Source organism: Girardinichthys multiradiatus, chromosome 24 (genome assembly GCF_021462225.1).
Source record: "Girardinichthys multiradiatus isolate DD_20200921_A chromosome 24, DD_fGirMul_XY1, whole genome shotgun sequence".
Taxonomy (NCBI): domain Eukaryota; kingdom Metazoa; phylum Chordata; class Actinopteri; order Cyprinodontiformes; family Goodeidae; genus Girardinichthys; species Girardinichthys multiradiatus.
In genome coordinates, this window is record NC_061816.1 from 5,926,933 (window position 1) to 5,939,052 (window position 12,120).

The following is a 12,120-nucleotide window of genomic DNA, read 5'->3' on the forward strand; positions in this document are numbered from 1 at the left end:
TAATCAGCAACAGTCAGAAATGATTCACACGCTTAATTACCTTGTTAATCAGTTCCAACACGTCATCTCCAGACTCCCTGGACCTCCAGCTGACTCTGCCATTCGTTTCCTCCCCAGCTCAGCCCACCATTAGTGCTGTGTTCACTGCTCTGTCGGCCATAGAAGTTGGTTCCCCAACTTAAGCACCGTTTTCCGGGGAAATCGAAAAGTGCAGAGGTTTGTTGCTTCAATGTGTCCTGGTATTCCAGTGCTCTCCTTCTTCCTTCCTTGATAATTCAAGTACATCCATTCACCTCTATTCATACAATGATTTTCTGGAGCTCTTCAAACAAAGATTCTCACCCAGTGTCAGTGATGAGGAGGCAGCTAAGAGATTATGGACACTCAAACAAGGTAACAGGTCAGTGGCTGAGATGGCGAGTGATTTTTGCACAATAGCAGCCGAGTCTCGCTGGAACACTCAAGCTCTTAAAGGAGCCTTCCTTATTCTTTAAGTGAAAAGTTGCAGGATGAATTAGCCTGCCGTGACCGGATCGAAGCCTTCGATTAGTTAATAAACCTGTCTATTAGCATTGACAAAAGGCTAAGGGAGAGCTGGTGGTGGCAATGCACCACATAGTTGTATGCCAACCACCAGAAAACGACAAAGAAGAAACTATGCAGGTCCTTGAATGCAGGTTGCTAAGTTACTAGCTTTGGAGCTCACGCTTGCTCACAGTACAATGACTTAGTGGTGCACAGATGATTGAGTAAAAGAATATGGCTTTGTCAAATATACGTAAATTGGACTATGAAAATCACATTTAAAGGTGAATGGACAGATGTATACGCTGTACTTTTAACTTCCATCTGATGTAAGGCCAGTCTGCCTTATATGTTCTGAATCAGTTTGACATAAAGAGTGGGAATCTGAAAAGAGACAGTATGAAACCAAACATAAGAACTTCAACCAAAGCAATCAGCCTGGGTCTGGCGGTAGGACAAGGAGAATAAATGAACTGAGGGGACAGTATCAGCGAGCTACACGGCTGATACCATAGTGTCTAAAAGCACAACAGCGAGCATACAGTGTTCACTGAGTACAGTGGAGTTTAGGAAATTACAAAAAGCCTGAAACACTTTTAGATGGAAAAGGACAACAGCTTAAGGTAACGGTTAAGCTACGCCTGCCACAAGAACAACAAGGAGAGCAGAACTGTGATGTACTGACCCAGCTCGCCTATTCAAAGCGTTTTAATATTTTAATCTTTTATCATCTGGACCATCACGACACTGAGTTTAGGTTTTTTTAAGCCAAATAAAATCAAAAACATTGAGTTTGTGGTGCTTGGTTTGTGGCAGAATGTATTTATATTCGTGTTCTCTGTTTCTGCAAGTTTCCTTTAACCATCAACAGTCTCCAAGCCCATCTGAATCAATCCTGACTGACTTAACAGCAGGATAAATATATCTTTTGTTGAAGCTGATGCATTTCATAGTCGTTTAATGATCTTGTGGGAAATCAGACGCTGCCAAACCTTTGCTGTTGTGGAAAATACTGCGTAGCTGTTGGGAAATAACCCGGAACTGCAGGACAGCTTACAGTCAACTTCATCTCTCTGACTTCTTTTTTCAAAGCAACCTTGACTCACTTGTTGTTTCTGGCTGTAGCTGATCTGCTGTCACCGACAGCGGTGTTAACATAACACTAAAACTGATTTGACAAACAAGTTTTTGAGTCGCAGATTAACTTTACTTTGGCCGAGATCCAGGGACCAACTTCTCAGGACAGTTTAGGCTTTAACATTGAAAATTTTCTTTTTCTTTTTACTGCTCTCACTGTTTTACTCAGGAGACTCTTAATATATGAAGACACTATTTCACATTACAGCTCATTCACAAACTGTAATGAATTTTGGCTGGTTTTGTCTTTACAACCACAGAACTCATTGTATTTAATTCTGAATTTATTTGTTATCTATGTTTAATTTCCTAATTGTGAGGTTATTACAATGAACAGACAGTATGACCTCTGGTTACATCTTTGTTTTGGGGTTAAACTGTTAATGCTGCTGGCTCTTATTTCTACAACTTAACTGAACAAAAAGGACATAAATTAAACGTTTTGTCGTTCAGGTCATTTTCTAGAATGAGAAGACTCATCAGCTAATGTTATTTACTCATAATGCAAACAAGTTATTGCACTCTGTTACATTATAATGAATCGAGGAGAATATATTTAAAGAGATATAAGATTCAAACATTTCACTACGTTTGGGCTTTATAGTGATGCATTTGGGCCATTTTCCATAGCAACCTTTAATAACCTTTAACAGAAGAATTTGGGGCATGAGTTTGAATTTATGGAGAGGTGTCATAATTATGAAAACAGGCATTAATATATAGTTAAATATCCCTTAGCCTGTTTAGTTCTGACCACATGCTTCTTGCAGGCATTAAAAATCTGCCGGCATGATTCAGACTGAACATCTGACCCCTCTACTTGGCACAGTTGGTTGGTTTCCTGTCACGGACTTTCAAGTCTGCTCCACAGATCTTCATCAGGATGGACATCTGGGCCAACCCAAATCAGCATTAACCTGCTTTATTAATTCTGAAACCAAGTTTTCTTTTCTATTTGGAAAGATTGTTCTGTTGGATACCCATGTGCTGCAGCTTCAACCGTCCGACCCAGATTGTCACCTTAGGAACGTTAACTGGTCAATATGTTCAAGAAGTACCCAGAGATCACCAAGGCAAATTGTCTTCTGTGGAAAACCTGCACACGTCAATGCAGAAATAAAATATGAGGTGTTGAGTGCAGACAGCTGCAGGCGTCGAGAAACATTCTTGGAAGAACAGCCTTTCTAGGATGATTTTGCTCCCTCATCTTCCTCCAGTGTCAGCGCCAATCAGTATTCCCCAGGTTCATCCCAAAATGCGCTGGTTTCCAGAGGGACTATGATGAGAACTGTAACTGATCTGATGTCCAAACAGCGTGAAATAGGTCCCCCTAGCAGGTGATGTTGTAAGTCTTCAATTTCATGACTGTTTGTGTTTAACAGCAGCTTCTCTCGTCCACCAAAATGCAGCGACAAGTCAGAGTTATGGTGTGTATGTCTTTGTAGGGATGTTATTACACCATCGGCACTCAAAGGAAACCCCCATTTCAGGAAAGCCTTGAATTATGATACAGTTGCTAAAGATTACGATATCATCAGATACAATTTTCTTTCTTTACCTGTACAAAATGTCTTCAACACTCTGAATGTGCTTTAGCATCTCAGCCACTAAAGAAATACACCTGCTGTGAACACTAAAGGGGATTAGAGCTAATTCAACTGGTGAGAAATGGTTTCCAAGCTGACCGCTGTGATTGCGATAATTCGATGATGAAAGCAATTCAATATTTTGTGCAGCTCTATTCCTTTTAAAAAAAGGTTAGCCGGTATTTGCTTGCATCATGAGACGTACTCTTTGGAAAACCAGGGCCCAAAAAAGGCACTTCAGATGACTTTGTTGTGTTTTAGACCTCAGTTAGTAGAGTCTGCAGCTCCAACCGTGTCTTTGAAGAAACGTCCTGAAGAAAACTTTGCTTTGTTGAAACTCTGGTTGGAAAGTTCCGCAGATTTTCAGCCAGTGGTCTGTAGGTTCGAGTCGTCCAAAGTAACCTCGCATTGACAGAAGTCGGTTAAAGGGTAACTGAGAAGTCCAACAGGCCAGGTACCATCTGTGTTGGTAATCTCCATTTGGATAAACACAAATTAATTTTTTAGATCCTGATATTTTTGGCAGTTTTTCAGGAATAAAGGACTCTGAAAAGATGGTTACTTCTCCTGCAAGGGCAAGTATGAGTCTCAATCAGTCTGAAAGGGAATAATATCAGCATAAATATACAAGCTTTATAATCCAGGTTTACAGGAACATCTCAAAATTTTAGAATATCATAAAAATATAATTTTAACTTATTCTGGAATCGTGGGTACTCAAGATACCACAAGCTAATTTGCGGTACTTTGTTTTAACAGCCTGAAGTAGTCAGGATTGACTATGTGCCACAGTTCTGCATACTGGTTGGCACACCTCTTCACCCTCCATATATAGAGGGTTAGGGTGTAACTGAGTCTGTTGGAAAAGGAAAAAGGGTTGAAAAGCTGAACTCCGACGGCACAAACGTAATTTACAAGCTCACCTTGACATCTGCTGGGACCCCAGCCATGAAGTGCAACATGAGTTACAACAGTAAAGGCCAGTAAGAACTTTTCTGGAACTTTCAAAATAAATCGCATTAACCTGACAGTGGAAACTTCACACTGGACCTTTAAGCAACATGGATTATGTTCCTCTCCACTCCTCCTCCAGACTCTGGGACCTTGATTTCCAAATGAAATTCAAACTTTACTTTCATATGAAAACAGAACATTGGACCACTGAGCAACAGTCCAGTTCTGTTTCTCCTCAGCCCAGGTAAGGTCCTTGTAGCGCCTGTGTGGGACTCATCTGTGTGTTGTAGCTCTTGATACTCTGACTCCAGCCTCAGTTCACTCCTTGTAAAGCTCATCTAAGTTCTTGATTAGATTTTGCTTGACAATCGTCTCAAAGTTATGGTTTTCTCTGTTGCTGGTGCATCTTCTCCTACCGCATTTCTTCCTTCTACTCAACTTTCTATGAATATGCTTGGATACAGCAATCCGTGAACAACCAGCTTCTTTGGCAAATACATTTTGAGGCTTGAGGGCGTCCATGACTATCTTCTGGACATCTGTCCAATCAGTCTTCCCCCATGATTTTCTACTGACCCAGACAGAGACGATTTAGAGGCTCAGGAAACCTTTACAAGTCTTTTAAATTAATCAGCTGATTATGCTGGGACTTCATGAGTTTTTAACTTTTTCACAATATTCAAATTTTCTGAGACACAGCATTTTGGGTTTTTATTCTCTGTAAGCCATAATCATCAACATTTCAGCAAATAATGTTTGAAATATTTCATTCTATGTGTAATGACTATATAATATACGAGTTTCACTTTCTAACGGAATAAGATCCGTAATCCTGGTTCTACCCTGCTTCAAACTCAAGCCTTCTTTTTCATTTTAAATAAATTTCCAGGTGGATTTTCCTGAAAGCTTCCAGCTCCATGTTGGGTTGGAGGATACCAAGACAACATCCGCCTTTATATGCTGTTCTCACCTCACTGTTGTAGCTCATTAAACCAGCTGTGGGGGTTGGATTCTTCATAATAAACTGTTTCTGGTTCTGCATATTTAGGCACAGCTGATCCAAACGTAGAGCTGGTACTAACTTTAAGACCATTATAGAACCGGTGTTAGAGGACAGGTAGGGTTGGGTTGAATACATGTTTCTGGGCCTCAGTCATGTTGCCACTAATGCTGCTTTTATTTAACTTTTAAGGTCACTGACCTTAACCCAGCTAATATACCTGTCTCTGCTTCAGCGGACCTGAATCTAATAATTAGGTCATTAGCAGACCTCTGCAGAATCTGAGGAGGTAATGGATCCATTTGATTCACATGTGATGGACCCGGGACACATCTGAAAGTTGTACGACACCGACCCTCAAGGACAGGAGGTTGTCACCTCTGAGATGGTTTAAACCTGGACACAGTTTGGACTTCTAACAGGACAATGATCGCCAACACACACCAGGCTGCCATTAAGCTTCTGAAATGAACCTCCTAAATGAACCCCGTTGAAAACTGGAGGACTTTGCCCAACACTGAAACACTGAAAAGGTTCTCCATGAGTGGTCAGAAGCTGTTGGTGGTGAAGCTGTCTGGTTGAAACCCCACCAGATCCAAGAACCTGGACCACCAAAGCCAAGCTCCACCTGGTTGTGGAGAGAGCTGTGTCCCCCACTTGAGCTCTGCAGAGTCGAACTTATGAGTTTGAGCGTCTTGTTCACCTATGAGCAAGAGGATGGGAAGCATATGGGGTTCGGGTGGTTGGCAGTTCAATTCCCAACTTGAAGACTGTGAACATTAAAGCTTCAAGACAACATTTAGGTTTCATAATTGTTAGTACAAATATAAAGGTTTAAATAAAGGCTTTCCTTTGCTAGATTAACCATGACGAAGGTGTATTGAAAGTTACTGGGAAGGCAAAGAAGGCTGCTAGGAGTTCAGAAGATCCAGGGATCTCATGGTGGAGTTCATAAAGAATCAAGGTTTTATCCCTAATATTTAATAAAGTGAATATTGAACATTTAAAGACAAATGCAGCCAATAGATGTGTCCCTAATTCAGCACGCCTGAATATTTACCTTTACATTGAGTAATTAACAGTGAAAGGTCTAACAAACTGTGTAATAGTTAAATATCTTTAAAAAATAGATCTATGGAATAAAATCTAGTGAGGTTTTTCTTTCTTTTTTCAGTTTATCTTCTGCCAACCACTCTAGGCCAGTAGGTGGTGGTAATGCCCCATTATACTGGTTGCCAACGAACAGAAAAGGCCAGAGAAGAAGAAGAAAGACAAGCACACACGCACACACCTGAAACATGTTGATTGCTTTGCTCCTCTGCTGAGGGACACGTCTAGAGGTTGAAGGTCACGGGTCCACCAGGCCTGGATGTTGACACCAGTTGTCTAGACCACAAACATTAACATTAATGTCAGTTTTATAGTGTTGACTGTATTCTCTGGTACTCATGCTGAGAGGTTGGAACATTTATCTGGGGACGTTGGTGGGTTTTGGAAAGACCATTTTTTCTATCTTAATATTAAATGTTTTTCCAGCTTCCAACATTTTGGTGAGAGAAAGCAAGGCGGCCTACAAACCAGTTACACCAGTTCTGTTTGGAGGGAATGGGCCAAAACTCCAGTAAGCTATTGTCAGAACCTTGTGGAAGGCGACCCAAATGGTTTGACCCAATTCATACAGTTTAAAATGTAATTCTACCAAATACTGAGGAAATGGATCTAAATCCTTTCTAATTAAAATGTTTTTCTTTATGACGTCATTCTTTTTTTATCTTCACAAGCTACACTGCATAATAAATAATTTTGATTTGTTGTGCAAGAGAAAGGAAATACATATACTTCTGTTTATACAAAAATCTCGACCCCTTTTTGATAAATTGTGCTTTTCCTGATAAAGTAATTACTGAATTAAATATGTGGTGATGTGAACAGCAGTAGTTTTAATGATATGTATGTGTATCATATATTAATATACAGATAGATTCACGTATAGGTGTTTTATTTTGAAGAACATAGGAAATGTAATGTAAATTGTGGTTTAACTCTTGGGCCTCCTTTACAACAAAATCAACATTTTCTCCGTTAGAGTGAATTAGAAGCAGCTCCACAGAGACTCAGAGTGGAGCTACCGATGCTAACAGACTCCAGCAGCAGGTTGAGACACCTTGGAGGAGGTTTTTAGCTCTGAAGCTGATCTTCACTTCTGCTTCCTGTTTTACAAACTCTGATCATCAGCAGCTGCAGATCTACACACTGATGCTGAACAGCAGCATCTGTCTTTCAGTTCTCAAACAGTAGCTCATATTTTTCTATCATAAATCTAATTTATGATAGAAAAATATGTTTGCCAAAACAAATTCCTTGTATGTCCAAAAACGTACTTGGCAATAAAGCTTTTCTGATTCTGATTCTGATTCTGATTCATCTTTAGTTAAACTAATTCAAAGGATTGTAGTGTGTGATGATAGTCTGCAGCCACAGGAGGGCGGTATAGAGAGTGTTTAGGGGACAAGTGAAGATTGAACCTAATTTAATTAACTGCAGTTGTGTGTGATTTATTGAAATTTTATGATATATAAAGTAGAGTTCTCGCCCTGCCTATATCCTAGTCTCAACAGGTTTAACTTGAGAAGTCAAGTCTTTATAGGCCCTTATTATTACTAGTAAAAATAATAGAAAATAGTCCTATTTCTGATCACTTGTTATTCATTTTTTGTCTGTATGACTGTGTTAAATATGAAACTACACCTCTTATATAACAAGTATGAAACATGTAGATTTTTATATTTTTATTAAATGTCAATATGGCTGCAGTCATTTATTGGAATATATTCAGTGAGAAATTAAACGTTTACCAGTTGTTTGATTACTGACTGCCCTCTGGTGGTGAGGAATTTTAACTACAGTTATTCTTCATAGTTATTCTTCATATTATTTGTTTAACTGGACATGTTTCTTTTAATTTTCACTTGTATTAAATCATATCAAATCAACATACATTACCTCTTTTTAAAAACACATGGGGGTCAGTACAAGGGTTTAATTATTTAACCTGAACAGAAACTCATCATATTAGTTCAGAGATGTTTGTAACACAGCAGCTGGCTATTGTTTGGTCTAATCTCTCTGCATTACAAACACATCACACCATAAATTTAAAAATGTCAGAATAATATTGTTTAATTCAATGTTAAAGAATTTCTAATTTACTGAACTGTGATTATATAGTTTTTATGTGCAGCACATAGTTATACATTAGACAAAACTCTACAATCATTGAATGAACTGGAGCGTTTTGTAAGAATGCTCACAGGTCCATATAAAAGTATTTGGTTCTTCAATTTGAAACAAGTTTTCAATTTTGGCCTCAAAAAAAACTGAGTTTAAACGTTAAATATGAGTCTAGATCAGGGGTCGACAACTGGTACAACCCATTTTTAACCGTCCGCCCTACTAAATGAAAGTGAAAACTTGACCAGTGGGAGAAGGAAGGATTTTTTCTCCATAATTTGTCTATTTCTTCTGTGTTCTCTGTGTATGCTTTTCAGTTTGTTTAATTATTGAAAAGATTTTGACTTTCTTGAGTAGAATAAGAACAGTTCAGCTCTTTTGTAGTTTTTACACATTTTGGATCCGCTGGAGGAGGAGAAAGCCGGACAGACTCGGCAGGCCCAAGCGTTTAGTGAGGTTCTGCTGGGAACGCCTGGCGGAGCCCTCGGCCAGGGATGTATTCAACTCCCACCTCCGGGAGAGCTTCGACCAGATCCCGGGGGATGTTGGAGACATAGACTCCGAGTGGACCATGTTCTCCGCATCTATTGTCGATGCTGCTGCCCGTAGCTGCGGCCGTAAGGTCTGCGGTGCCTGTCGCGGCGGTGGACACCGGCAGTAAGGGATCCTGTCAAGCTGAAGAAGGAGTCCTATCGGCTGTGGTTGGCTTGTGGGACTCTTGAGGCGGCTGACGGGTACCGAGAGGCCAAGCGTGCTGCAGCCCGGGCTGTGGCAGAGGCAAAAACTCGGGCCTGGGAGGAGTTCGGTGAGGCCATGGAGAAGGACTACCGGTTGGCCTCGAAGCGATTCTGGCAAACCGTCCGGCGCCTCAGGAGGGGGAAGCAGTGCTCCGCCAACACTGTTTATAGTGGGGGCAGGTGACTGCTGACCTCGACTGAGGACATTATCGGCCAGTGGAAGGAGTACTTCGGGGATCTCCTCAATCCTGCCATCACGCATTCCGTGGTGGAAACAGAGGCTGAGGACTCGGGGTCGGACTCTTTCATCACCCGGGCTGAAGTCTCCGAAGTGGTTAAAAAGCTCCGCGGTGGCAGGGCTTCGGGGGTGGATGAGATCCTCCCTGAGTACCTAAAGTCTCTGGATGTTGTTGGGCTGTTATGGTCGACACGCCTCTTCAACATTGCGTGGCGGTCGGGGACAGTGCCTCTGGACTGGCAGACTGGGGTGGTGTTCCCCCTTCATAAGAAGGGGGACTGGAGGGTGTGTTCCAACTACAGGGGGATCACACTCCTCAGCCTCCCTGGTAAGGCCTACGCCAGGGCATCGGAGAGGAGAGTCCGACCGATAGTCGAACCTCGGCTTCAGGAGGAGCAGTGTGGTTTTCGTCCTGGCCGTGGAACACTGGACCAGCTCTACACCCTCTACAGGGTGCTCGAGGGTTCATTGGAGTTTGCCCAACCGGTTCACATGTGTTTTGTGGACCTGGAGAAGGCATTTGACTGTGTCCCTCGTGATGCCCTGTGGGGGGTGCTCCAGGAGTATGGAATCGGGGGCCCTTTACTAGGGGCCATCCGGTCCCTGTACGAGCGGAGCAGGAGTTTGGTCCGCATTGCCGGCACTAAGTCGGACCTGTTCCCGGTGCATGTTGGACTCCGGCAGGGCTGCCCTTTGTCACCGGTCCTGTTCATAACTTTTATGGACAGGATTTCTAGACGCAGCCAAGGGCCGGAGGGGGTCTGGTTTGGGGACCAGTGGATTTCGTCTCTTCTTTTTGCAGATGACGTGGTCCTGCTGGCACCCTCTAGCCAAGACCTACAGCATGCGCTGTGGCGGTTTGCAGCCGAATGTGAAGCGGCTGGGATGAGGATCAGCTCCTCCAAGTCCGAGGCCATGGTACTCGACCGGAAAAGGGTGGCTTGTCCTCTTCAGGTTGGAGGGGAGTTCCTGCCTCAAGTGGAGGAGTTCAAGTATCTTGGGGTCTTGTTCACAAGTGAGGGAAGAATGGAGCGGGAGATCGACAGACGGATCGGTGCGGCTGCCGCAGTAATGGGGGCGCTGTGCCGGTCCGTTGTGGTGAAGAGAGAGCTGAGCCGAAAAGCAAAGCTCTCAATTTACTGGTCGGTCTACGTTCCTACCCTCACCTATGGCCATGAACTTTGGGTCATGACCGAAAGAACGAGATCCCGGATACAAGCGGCTGAAATGAGTTTCCTCCGTAGGGTGGCCGGGCACTCCCTTAGAGATAGGGTGAGGAGCTCGGCCATCCGGGAGGGGCTTGGAGTAGAGCCACTGCTCCTCCACATCGAGAGGAGCCAGTTGAGGTGGCTCGGGCATCTATACCGGATGCCTCCTGGACGCCTTCCTCGGGAGGTGTTCCAGGCACGTCCCACCGGGAGAAGGCCCAGGACACGCTGGAGGGACTATGTCTCTCGGCTGGCCTGGGAACGCCTTGGGCTCCCCCTGGAGGAGCTGGAGGAGGTGTCTGGAGAGAGGGACGTCTGGGCCTCTCTGCTGAGTCTGCTGCCCCCGCGACCCGGTCCCGGATAAGCGGAAGATGACGAGTACGAGTACGAGTACATTTTTGATGTTAAAGGGACAAAACTTTCCACAGCTTTCAGTCCTTTTTAAGCATATTTTTAAGGTATAACTATAAAAGATGACAATACATTTGGGCACATATTCAAAAAGTAGATGGATGGATTCAACTTATTACATACGAAAGAAAAAAAGACTTTTCCAGATTGTGCAGGAATCCTTTGTAGATGGAATGTATCAGAACTATTAACTGTTACTTATAAAAACCATCAACTAAAGCAATAATACTCTGATGTGAGACTGTAGGAAACATAATTTAGTTTAGTTCAAAAAGAGAAAATCAGGTCACATGAAAATCTGTTAAAACACTTCATTGAGCAATGTCAGTCAGAGACTAACTTCATTAAGGCCATAGTGGTCTCACTGAGTCAGTAGGTGGCTGAAAGCTTCAATACTTCAGGAAGGAGACCAAAACTGATAAAGATATCCTGTTTGTAGTTTTGCAGTTTTCAGAAAATGCTTCTAAATCTTCTTAAAGAACTTGGGAAACTCCATAAATCCAGAAGGTTCTTCAGCTTTGGACTAATTTCTAATTTGTTTGCTGAGTGTTAGCATGCTAACTGACACATAATGTGGATTTTATAGCTATGCACAAATGACTAATATTAGTACTTCTAAACTTTCTTCTCCAGCCACTTTGGTTGATGTCACGGTGCAATTACCCAGATGTTTGCTCCATGTGCTCCATCCAGACTGGCAAACAGGAAGTAGGAGGGGCTCCAGTTACATTTACCTGAACTTTCTATCTGTTCAAAGAAAACTTGGATTTTCATTTTAATAAATTTATTTTGGCTTAATGTCAGAAAACTGCAAAATAGATTTTTTTAGAGGGAGTTTTCTAATTAACGCAGTCATAAATACTATAAGGTGCGCAGCAGGTGAATAGAAATAAAATATATTTTCTGATACTCCACTTTAAAGTAAGATAATAAACAAATAAAAGCATTAAACTTAACTTTAGTAGAAATCATCCAAGCAAAAAACACTTATTGTGAGAATCAGGGTCTAAAAAACTATAAACATAAATATTTTTAGCAATAAACCTCAGTCTGCTGAGAACAGGACACTGCCCCATAGGGAATAAATGTAACT